Source organism: Spinacia oleracea, chromosome 6, assembly GCF_020520425.1.
Source record: "Spinacia oleracea cultivar Varoflay chromosome 6, BTI_SOV_V1, whole genome shotgun sequence".
Lineage (NCBI taxonomy): Eukaryota > Viridiplantae > Streptophyta > Magnoliopsida > Caryophyllales > Amaranthaceae > Spinacia > Spinacia oleracea.
Genome location: NC_079492.1, coordinates 107,750,848 through 107,763,881, shown reverse-complemented (window position 1 = coordinate 107,763,881; position 13,034 = coordinate 107,750,848). Strand labels below are relative to the sequence as shown.

General features: G+C 31.7%; 1 long non-coding RNA gene across 15 annotated transcripts; it reads left to right on the top strand.

The window, feature by feature from the left end:
- Positions 1-319: 319 nt before the first annotated feature.
- On the top strand, positions 320-4,266 carry LOC130462863 (uncharacterized). 15 transcript variants are annotated; one of them, XR_008923715.1, is made up of 7 exons: positions 323-543; positions 1,030-1,174; positions 1,537-1,618; positions 1,719-2,575; positions 2,929-2,965; positions 3,127-3,201; positions 3,959-4,266. It is a non-coding gene; the product is annotated as an uncharacterized lncRNA (long non-coding RNA). The 15 variants fall into 15 exon arrangements; XR_008923710.1 differs by having other exon boundaries at positions 337-543; positions 1,719-1,855; XR_008923709.1 differs by having other exon boundaries at positions 321-543; positions 1,719-2,965.
- Positions 4,267-13,034: the final 8,768 nt, after the last annotated feature.

Below are 13,034 nucleotides of genomic sequence, written 5' to 3'. Positions count from 1 at the left end.
GGGTTTTTATGATTTGGGCTTTGCAAAATGGGCTAAAAATAGGATTTGGCTTTTATGATTCGAATCCAAAGATGAATAGGATCGTTTTCTAAATACAATCGATTTTCGTAATTCAAATTCTTTTCAACTTAAAATTCTAAATTATTCTTGATTCACTACTACAATATGCGCTGAATCTCGACGGTATGGGCTCGACACTGTGAAAGCCCGTCAAGGGAAAATTAGAGTCCGCGTTATTTCTCGACACGATACTCTGTCTGCAAAATCTCTTGGCGTTGGACAGCGTCGAGATATTTGTCAGATGTCACGTATAGAGCACGTGATCTTGGAGAAAGAAAAAACGCCCCCCGGTAAACTCTCACGCCCATTATTTCTCAACCCTAACACTTTTCAGATCTCAAATTCGCATTCACCGTTTTCATCTCCTTAGTTCATCTATTTTGCTCAGCAATTCTTCATTTTTCTATGTTGCGTTTCTCTATCTCGCTACCTCTCAACTTGCAGATCTTGTGAGCTACCTTGCAATTTAGGGTCTTTTGCTAGGTAACGTTTCTCCCATATTTTGTTTGATATTCGTTCTTCCATGTTTAAATTTGTGTATTTGGGATTTATGTTTCTATCTGGGCGAATTGATTGTTCAAGGAATGTGGAAGGTAGCATTTCAATCATCGATTTCGATTGTTTTGTTTGAATTTTTTCATATGAATCTAGGGTTTGTAATTTCCCTAAATCCATTTTATTTGTCGAAAGGATGTTAAATTGATGAGATACAAAGTTTGAACTATCAATTGGGAATACAGGATCGTGTTACAGGTCACTTTAGCCTTCAAGTACTCTGTTCTTTCTTGTATAGACATTAGAGTAGCAAGTAAAGTTTGTACTTGAAGCCGCAGTTTCGGCTTATAAGAGGTATAAAGGTACAGTAGGGATAGTACAACTCCTTATGTTGGACAAGAGAAGAGAAATTATAACTTGACTTTAATGTTATAAAGCTATCTCTTTTTAAATCATGTCTTGGATTTTATGCAGATTTTGCTTGAAGGCTATATCTTTAATTTGTGATGAACGACAACCGCAACAACAGCCGGTGGAGAGTATGAGAAATATGATGTATTCTGGAGATAGTCTGTGGCAAAAAGAACAACAAGACAATTTCTCAAGTTTCCTATGATATGTAAGTTATTATACTTGTTCAAATTAATGTCTAAACTTCTTTAACTTTCTTGGTTTCAACTTTCTAATGACATATCTAGATTTCAGACTTGGAAACTGTATAATGAGAAAACTATCAATTCACTAACTGATACATCAACATCTAGACTACACGTCCAAGAGGACATTCTAAGGTGCATACATGAGGGCTATTGTCTTCATGGCAATTGAGTATATTATTTCCTTGTAACTAGAGAGTTTTGTAGGGGATTAACTTCATTCACTTAAAAAAAGTTCCTAGAGTAATTTACTATATTCTGGTTAAGTATGAAAACCCATTAAAACATATTTCTTGTTTTTGTATTCTTATCCATAATTTGGCAGGTGTGTGAGCCGCTTTCATTGATAGTTGATCATCTTCCTGTAGCGGTGAACTTTGCATTCTTCACTTGCGGATACCGTTGTGGTAAGAAACTAAGAAAGAAGAATTACTAGCATATCTTTGTTGGATTAGCTAATCTATGCTATTTGGATGGACTTTTAATACTAATTGACACATGTGATAGATCCAAGTGCTTTGAGGAGGTCATAGTGAATGGCCGAATGACTGTTACATTATACAAATGGAGAGTGCCGTCCAAAAGGGTGGAGGAGTTGGTGTCATGCAGTTATAAGTGAATAATCATCATCCAGGGGTGCTGGGGTAAGAGATGATAAAACTAATAATCTGTGTCAGTCCTGTATCTGTTTTTCATGTGTGAAAATGAGATTGCTTGTTTTCTATTCTTCTTCTCTTAAGCAATGGTAGTTTTCATTTCATTTATTTGTAGGATTAGTTGCAATTTTTTTGTTACATGACTTCAGATGATACTTTGAAGAGTCTTAGAGATACAAATTCATTTTAAAAAATGGAATTCGAACTTTAATGGGTTATCATTAAACAGCTTCATGATAAACAAATTCTCTCTTAGGCATAGAGAGCCCAGCCTAGCAACCAATGTGAATCAAACCCTTCACTACAACAAAACCCGCAATTTCTCGACTAAAGGGCCTCGACGCCACTAACGACCTTCACAGTTATTTTAGTGCGTGGCCCAATAAAAATCAATTCTCAACGCAGTTACGAGTTGATATGTCGGAGTATATTTTTTCCTTAACGCTACCTTTCCTTTCCCCAATTTTCACGATCTGCGAAGCCTAAACCCTAACAGTGCTGCTCTTCCTTCTTCTCTTCAGAACTATATCAATTTGTTGCTAGCGATTTTTCTAGAGTTGTTCCTCTCATTTTCAGATCTACATCAATCTATTACTCACGATTTTCTGTAGTTTTTCTCTTCTTTCCTCGGTTCTATGTCTCAACTATTTAAGTTCATCTCTGACATTCGATTTTATAAGTACCACACCAGATTTCTCTTCAGCTAAGGTTGTTCTGTTGTTTCCGATTTCATCTGATTGGATTTTATTTTGGCTTTTGATTTCAGTAAAGTTAGGGTTCTTAATAATGATTATGTGTTCTCTTCTCTCATGGAAACCTCTTTGATCTATATTGATAGCGTTTAACCGTAGAAGAGAAACATTGTTCACATAACAAACACTCTTCAATCTGTAACATTAAACCTAACACTCTCTAAGATTTTTTTTAAATGTAACTAATTATTTAATGTAATATTTGGGTATGTTTTCTTCAAGTTGGGGTTATATTTTGTGCATTTAGATAATAAATGTAATATTTTCTTGATATTTTTGGAAGAATATTAATTTCTTTCCTGATTTCAGATACCAGATCATTGAGGTGCCCTTCTTTTTTTTTGAGGTAATTTGTAACGAAAAGTGGATTATGTTTTGATGTGTTGCTTATTTCTCCTATTTTTGCTTTGTTGTCCTCCTAATTGAGGTTGTATGAAGTATTCCTTGAGGCAGACTTTTCTGATCTTCAGCTGTTTATCACTTAGTGATTGATCTTTGCTTTGACAGCCTAGAACATGTACGATTGTTTGCTGCCAGTGTTCATTTTTTTCTGCAAAAATGTTACTTCGTTATTTGGCCAAGGTATACATATGTTATCCTTGTATACTATTAATATTTACATCAATACAATTTTTTCTTTTTCCTGTAGTGTTGTCTGCTCCAATTTAGCAACTTAGCTACTGTATCAGGGACTTAGCTTGTCTTCTCACTGAGTACCTGAAATAATTTTCTTGTTGTAATGCTCATGTATCACTTGTATACAACTTATAAGGCGTTCCCAGACTTCCCACGCTTTATAAATTGTACAAATAGAACAGAATAGTACAACATAACTGAACAGAACCGCAATGCTTTAGAGTGCCACAAGCTCTTTAACTGTGTTGTTTGACATGATGAAAATGTTCCTAGGGAAGTCATACGATGATCTTTTTCTATCATTGCTTCCCTGTTTTACTTCTGATATGAGATCGGATACTAGCTAGGTTGTTACATATGCGATTGCTTATTCGTGACCAAGCCGACATCAAATAGTGATGAAGGACGCTTGTACGTATTACACTCATGAACCTTTTAATAATTTATGCACTTTGTTTTTTGTTGTATAATAGTAACTTAAGAGCTGGTCTTTCATCCTCCAATGGACCCAAAACTGAGATTGATTGGTGTCTCAATAAAGCCAGACCCATGAGATAATTAATTTGGGTTCAGTTTCGTATTTTCTTGCATCTGTCTAAATTTTGTTTCTTTGTGATTAATATTATGTATCATGTTTTCTAATGTATGCAGGGCTTATTATTCAATATAGTGCTGATCTACTTTTCTTTTGAAATGAAATCAGGCAAAACATGGCAGCTAGTGGACTACTCAAGATTACAACTGTTTTTAGCCTTGGAAGCATCTCAGACGTTCATCTAGTGGTGCATATTTGCAGGCTTCTTTAATGATAGTTGTTACTACAACTGAGCATCAACTTGTAAATTCGTTAACATATATAGAGAATCTTCGCTTCAAGTTTTACTTGTATTTTTCGGTGATATTATTAATCTTTGTGATTCATTCATATCATTGTTGGACAGATTGGTTCTAGTCTTATAAGTTATGTGGTACTAAATTTTATTTATGAGAATAAATTTTGATTTTGTAGCATCTTTTCTCTAACTGTTTTTCACCTTCAAATTAACTTGTTATTTAAATATATATAAGAAAAATATAATTTTTTTAGATGAAAAAATAAATCTCGACGCCATTGTATGTCACAGTAAAATACCCGCTGAATTAATTAAGCAGCCGCGAAGAAATATCTCGACGGAAAAAGGCGACGATATTCCTACATAGACCACAGACTGCGTCGAGAATCTCGACTACTAAAGGCGTCTAAACAAAAATCCTTGACAGTAGAAAGCGTCGATAACGTCGACGAAAAGGAGCGTCGAGAAATTCTCTACGGCCAAATTCTCGACGCTGGGTAAGAGCGTCGAGATAAATTTTCTCGACGCCTATTTGCGTCGATAATTCGCTCAAAAAGCGTCGAGAAATGACGGGTTTTGTAGTAGTGATTGCACAAATCGTTAAAATGTTTAGAATATATTTAAATAAAATTAAATATACATTAAATATATAAATATAATAAAGTTCAAAAATCGTTAAATATTTAGAACGTACTTAAAATAAAATAAATATACGTTAATTATATATTTATTACTTAAAATTCATAAATTCTATTTAAATATAAATAATATACGTTAAAATATATTAATAAAATTTATAAATTTACGGGGGATTACACAAAGGGAGTATGTCTCTTATTTTGTATTGAGTTTGTGTTCCTATAAGCCTATAATAGAAAATTACTCTTTATCAAAAAATGCTGGGATAGAGGATTTTGAAGCAGAATATGTGGTCCTATAGTTTGTGTATGTATGCGTGTCACTTCCTCTATTGGTTTATATTAATTTAATTTTAGATATCAAATAAAAATAACAATCGACTAACTACAAATATTAACTAATACTCCCCCGTATCGAAATAATAGGGACAATTTATCTTTTCACGCTTGCTAATGTAAATGTTTGAACATTAATTAATATCACTAATTTGTATTCGAAATAATTATAAAAAGTTGATCTTTCGAAAGTATATATCGTGACAAATAAAAAAAAATACCCCACATGACTATATTCCCTAACAATAAATCACAAATGATAGTTAAATTGAAATTTGTGAATAGTATCAAAAGTCAAATTGTCCATATCATTTCGAAACGGAAGGAGTACAGAGTAAGAAATAGTAGTAACAAGTGATACATAAATTGTAGGGAAGAAGATTTTAACTAATCAAATAACGATATACTATAATATCGTGTACATCGGGGTAACTTCTACCCACTTGTACATTAACAACTTTTAACATGTTTGATTAACTTTAATTTTATAGTGTGATCTTTTTTAATGAATAAATTTTAAGGATAAATTTTTTACCTTTATACATTACATTAAGAATTAATGAGTGTGATAATTTGAGTGATATTTTTTTTCAATAAAAATAGTTCCTCCAAAATACTTTTTTTTTTTAATTAACTCTTAATTTTGTAATTGTAATTCCGTATTCATTACACCATCACCTACTTGCAAATATCAAATTTTAGTTTAATACCATTACTTTAATTATATGGCCTTTTTAATTTGGTGGATCGCTACTTTTGTAATCTGAAAATTAATTTTCTCTAAGACTTAATTTCAGCTAATAATGATCAACCATGTTAGTTGCATTCAAGTCACATTATTGGTGATGAAACTCATTCAGAAATGGTGAATAAAATGCACATAAGGTTACAAATACGAAAACCAACTAATTAAAGAAATTTGAATTGACACCAATTAAAGCAAATCTTACGTAGTTATTTGATTAAAATCCGTATTAATTTTATTAGTCATGAGAAGTACCGAGTATATGATAATTACTACTTCTTTGTATTTCATTATATGGTGCACCTTGACCGACGCAGAGTTTAAGGAGAATCAGTTGCTTTTATTTAAAAAAGATACAAGGGGAGAAAGTCGAGAATAACGCATTGTAATAAAAAATAATGCAGTTATTAAATTATTTAAAGAATGTAAATGTAAGGAAAACAAAATGAAATAGGTGAGAGATGTGACCATGAGAGGAGAAGTATATATTATTAAAATGTGAAAACATACCAGAAATGAAAAGTACATCATTTAATGAAAATTGATTGTTTAAGAAAAATGCATCATTTAATAAAATACAGAGGGGCGGAGCAAGTATTATTTTCTTATATAATTTATTTTTATCCCATCGAAATTCGACCTATGTTTAATAATTACCTCAAAACTACAATTATACGGAGTATATAAATTCATTACGGATTTTATAAACATAATTTATTTTTGATACACTTAACTTGTTTTTACTAAATATTTTTTTAAAAAGTGGAGTACATAGATCCTAACATAGAATAACTCAAGGGAACAAAACGAGCATTATGTATTTATTTTTATAATAGCATTAAGTACTTAATTTAACGAAAAATAAATTTTACGTGTAGGAAATATAACTTAAATAAGTCAAATTTCAATAAGTTCAGATACATTTGGTATAATTTCAAAAAGAAAAATTCTTATGAGAAGGATGTACCCTTAGAATACAAGTGGATAATTAAAAGGTAATTATAGATATAGGATATAGAGTACATAAAACAAGACTTTGGAAATAATTTTTTGTTTTTTATAAAATAGAATTTATGTTGATCCAAATTATTTTTTTATTTGTTAGTTTGATTTATGTTATAGATGTCATATGACTATTTTATTAATGAACTAATTTTATCTTTTTAAAAAATAAAGAATTAAAGAAGAAAAAGAAATGACCTAAAAGTGAAGTACTCTTGCATAGGTAAAAAGGAATAAACAAACAAATACTCGTATTGCTTACCAACATTTGAAAAATTATGAAACATAACCAACATTAAGGAACATTTAACCACAAACAAGTATTTAACTCAAAAGAAAAAAAATAGAACTTTATATATATATATATATATATATATATATATATATATATATATATATATATATATATATATATATATATATATATATATATATATATATATATATATATATATATATATATATATATATATATATATATATATATATATATATATATATATATATATATATATAATACCAAGTTGACTACGCGGTGGTTCAACTAGTAGATATAAAAAAAAGTTAAAATACTTGATTCTATAATTATTTTGTTAACATTTATCCCAAAAATATATTTGATTTTTTTTCCTGAAAATAAAAAAGATTTCATTCTATACATAGGAAATATGTTTTTAAATTATATATATATATATATATATATATATATCTTTTCTATATTTGGTATCAAATATAACCAATATAAGATTATCTTTTTATAAAAAGAATAATCCATTATACAAAGTACGTAGTATGTAGTATGATTTTTATAAAAATTTAAGAGTAGTCTACCTATTTGTATTTCTTACTTACATAATTCGAACAAAAATTAATTAGAAAATCAATCAAGTATGAATATTGGTAACTAACAATGATAAATATACTTTGTATATATTTTACCTAAAATCTTTTAGTTACTTGTGTAATAATCAATCATACTAGGAATTACACAGTAAAATAAAAACATCTTTCAAATTAGCTATCCCACCACCTAAACCATAACTAACATGTTTCTTTTATTATAATTACAATATCATGTACTCATGTTTGATGTAATATAATTAACCTGAAATCAAATTATGTCTATACCATTTGTCTAATATAATTAACTCTATGTACAGAAAAAAATGTTTGATAATAGAAGGAATGTATTCTTTTGCGGTAGCTTATAATGCTCACCGTATACTCACCACATACATGTATTCATGATCAATTGTGTACAACACCCTTATTGACTTATGTGAGGGGGTCGAAAAAGCACGAGGCTAATGCGTGACCTCGTCCCTCGTGGGTGTGACGTTTCTTTTTGTCAAATCAAGTGTAAATGGATTTCCTGTGAGTTTACACCCAATTGACTAGTAATATAGGAGTCGCCATTCAGTTTTTAACGACAATGATAAAAACTGACAAAACCCGGTTATCGAGACATAAAGGGAGTGCAATTATGTTTGACCACGAAGGCCATAGGTTCCCTTGTGATCCCTGGTGTGGGGATCTCTTAACATACACCCGCAAGGTAGAGATTGAGGGTTCGGGGGACTGTAACTACCAAGAGGAGTACTCGCTCTTCGATAACTCCAGAGGCAGGATATCCTTACTAGCTCAGCATAAATAATTGAAGGGACATGCGTTAACTATTAAACTAATCTGAGTTGATTTTAACAATATGCAACACATAATACTAGATCGATCTCGATTATCTGATTTAGATTGTATTAAGGGACCTAGCATGATAATCCAATTTCCCAAAAATATTATCTTTATTAGGCGTGATAGAACAATCAGATTTAATTAGTTTAACAGTTCATAAAAGGGCGAGGAAAGCAATTAAATCATGGAAAAGGGATACATTACGACGCACCCTTGAGAGGTGCGTCACGGTTCTCAGAAAACTAACCACTTTGACTTTGCTATTTCTCCTTTTATTTAACAAATCTCAAGTTACGGGATAGGATACGTTCTGTTCGATTTTTGGATCGATTGCGACAGAACGCGTGATCAATTTCGCAGCGTGAGGCTTAGGCTTAGGGGTTAGAGTCAATACTCAGAATATGAATTGTGTGTGTCCTTTTCACGTCGAACTTGAGGCTATATTTATAGAAAAGAGTTCGTGGAAAGATAGAATTGTAGAACTCTAATCCACGAAGAATTAGGAAAGAACACGTCCCAGGTAATTTCAGCGCCCAGGGCTGGGCGCCGAAGATTTCGGCGCCTAGAGCCAGGCGTTGAAAATAGGGTCTGGGTCGTTTCTTTGTCAGATTCGGACTCTTAGAATCTGGAGTGTATGAGACTTAATCGAGTCTTTTAGTGCGTATTAATTTTATGACGGAATGCGTCTGGGCCCGTTACGAACTCTAGGCTCGTTAGGATTTTAATTAATACGTAACTCTTATTTTCGAATCGTATTAGGAACAGGATTCTCTCGCAATTTCTATCTCATTTAGGATTTATGTTGGAGTGCAACACCTAATTCTGACAGGTTTCTATCTTTTATGACTTGCCACTTTTAACAACTACTCATTACGGCAGTTACTATCTTTAGCAGGTTTCCATAAATAGCAGGTTTCGGGTGAAATGAAAAGGGGGATTGAGATTCGTTATTTTATAGGAGATGCGTTGTCAAGTGGAGATTTATGTTCTCATCATCGAACCTTCCCTTTCGGGAATGGGGACAAAAGTAGGTGTCTACAACTTAGGGTGTAGGGATGTCAATGGGGCGGGGCGGATGCGGATGTAGGTCCCTCCATCCTCATCCCCACCTAATATTTTCATCCCCATCCCCGCCCCATCACGGCATCACCCATGGCGGGTACAAAAGTCATCCTCATCCCCGCTCCAACGGGTATAAACTAAAATCCATCCCCGCCCCACCACCCAATTGGGTATCCATCCCCTTCTTATCCCCGCCCCATACCCGCGCCAATACCCGCCTAATTTTTCTTATTTAGTAAATTGTCATATATACGAAGTAATGAAAGTTAACTTTAGGAAGACAAAAAAAACCTTATGACTAAAGTACCATATATAGTAAAAAAAGAATACCCGTCATAATAAAAATATCCAAACAAAAAACTTAAAAATCTCACCTAAATTCATATTATCTCTTAGACATGAAAATAAATTCACACTTACGCCATCACTCATTGCGGGTATGAAGCGGGGAAAGTGGGGATGGGGCGGAGCGGGCGGGGATGGGGCGGGTTCAAACAAAATCCACACCCGCCCGATCACCCATGGCGGGTACGATTTTTATACCCATCCCCGCCCCATCACCCGCCAAACTTACTTCCATCCCCGCCTACTTGGGGAGGATGCGGGGCGGGTCTCCCACGAAACCCGCCCCATTGACATCCCTATTAGGGTGTGTTATATTCAGCTTAAAAAACCAAGTTTAAGGTGAAGTTCAGATAAGTAAATATAAGTTGCAATCGGATTTTATCAAGTCAATAAGTTTCAATTTGGTTATATAAGTTTATATCTATCTATTTATTACAATAAAAGGGAGGAAATCAATATGGAAATGAAAAATATCGCTCTCTGATTTGCCTCTCTTAAAAAATTATATAAAATAAAATACTTAATTCTATATTTTTTTCCGTTAACTTTCACCTTATAAAAATATTTGATTCTATTTTCCTCAAAAAAGAAAAAAAAAATTTCAGTCTACACATGGGGAGTATTTTATAAGTTATATTATCTATATTTTGGTAATAAATATAACCAATATAGGATTATCTTTTTATGAAATTTAACCCATTATACGGAGTACCGAGTATGTAGCAGGATTTTTATAAAAATTTAAAGGTACTCTACTGATATTGAATAATTAGAATACAAATAAAAAATCAATCAAGTATGAATAAGAGTGTATAGAAAAAGGTACTATAGTACTCTATAATATTTTAAAAACTAATTCGATAATTATAACCGCCATTGGTTGTACCATTTTATACGTAGTATATGTAGTAACTAAATTCGATAATTATCACCTCCATTGGTAGTAATATTTTACTATAGAGTACTTAAAAAAAAAACTTAACTTCCTTAAATATGAACAGAACTTGTGTAATCTAATCTATCTACTACTCTACTATTTAATTCCTCAATCTTTTAGATGCAACTTTTTAGTTTTTACACTACGGAGTATCTATTATATTTAAACATCACTCTACTTTTTATGGGATTTTTTTGGCAATTATTAATACTTTATGATGAACATAGTCATGTACTCCATAACATTTTTTTTGATTTGTCTAAATACTTACATAATATTACCATTTTTTAAAATTTTTTGCTGATTTGATAATTTAAGATATTAATAGTTGAAGTGAATTACTAACAATCATGAAAATAAAATTGGTTTATCCAAAAATATGGAAGAAGTAGTAAACAAGAAAATCGATGCGCAACTAACACGTGGTCCTTTCTACTTAAAAAAGATTCTCCAAATATTTTAGGCTAAACAATTGAATTATATTTTAGTCAATTTTGAACAAACATATGTACACAAAGTACTATATCAAAATGGAGACAAATCGATGTGGAGATGAAAAATGTTGCTCTCTGATTTGTCTCCCTTATAATACTTCATATAAATAACTAACCAATAATAAAATAATTAATATACTTTGTATTTGTTTTACCTAAACCCTTCTTAAGGTAATAATCGATTATACTACGAAATATTTATTTATTTAAGACAATAAATTTCTTAATTAATATATATATACACACACACACACACACACACACACACACTCCGTACTATATTAAAAGAGAGTAAAATTGTTGTGGAAAAGATAAATGTCGCACTCTTATTTGCCTCTCTTATAACATAAATAATGACTAATTGTATGTACTATTAATTTTTGTTTAGAAATTATGTCATATATTGGATGCAGATATGTATAATGAACGTTTACCTTTGATCGTTTATTTTGTAATCCAACGATCTTTGAATGCATTTTCTGGTAACCGACGTAGAAATCTTATAATAGTTGAACTTGTACTATCAATGAAATTATTATAATACTATCATCTTTTTAAGAATTTGTGTCATATAATGAAGACGGGTATGCATAACAAACCTTAATTCTTGATTTCATATATTTTACAAGGTTGTCTCAAACATTTTATAGGCTCAATGTTAATTAACAGAATGAGATCCATATCCATATACTACCTCCGTTTTATAATATTTTTTACAATTATTATTTGCACAAATATTAGGATCCCCAAATGTTAAGACAAAAAGAGAATAATGTGTAAAAATGTGAGTGAGTGTAATAAAATATAGATAAAGTAAGCGAGGGAGTGTAAAAAGGTGGGTGTATGTAAGAAAAAATGAATAAAATAAGAGATAATGAGTGAAAACTGATAAATATTGTGGGGTAAGAGGGGTAATGTAGTAAAGTTTCATATAAAAAGTAGAATAAAACACAATGTAAAGAACATTATGAAACAGACTAAAACGGAAAGCGTAAAGATACTGTTGAAATGGAGGTATTACTTTTTTCTGACGGACCCTAGCCTATACTTAATCTTAAATATCAAAAACAACTTTTGCCACATTCTCATTGTCGTAATATTTTTGCCATATATTCAAAAGTTAGTTGAAAGACAAAGTTGATTATTTATCGAATATATGGATGTCAGATTGTCACGGGTGAGTTTTTTGGGAGTCCCCCGGCCATGCATCGGCGGAGATGGCGGAAAGTTTGGAGGGTGATGGGGTTAAAAAATGTATTTATCGCGGGTAGCGGGGCGAAGATAAATTTTAGATTGGACCTCCCGCGTTGCTAATCCTTCGTCTAGTTAAGAATATATAAAAAAAAAAGTTGATACTATGTTACATATTATAATGTTTTATTTATTTACTCAATTACTCTAATCAGACAATCAAATTATAAAAGACTATAGAATATAGTTTAAAGTTCAAAATTATCTTACTAAAAAAAGTTGAGTAAAGGGGTGGGTTTGAGGCAGAGGTAGATACACAAGAGGGGGGTGATGAAGAGGGGATAAATTTTATTTTGTACCTCTCGAGACGAGGACTGGAAACGTGAGTATCGTTCCTATCATGGATGGAGAAGATGGGGATGAGAATTGTATGCGAGTACGGGTGTGCAAGTCCCGTCCCGCCTTAAAATCATTTCTATCTGAATAACTTGAATGGTATAGGTAAGT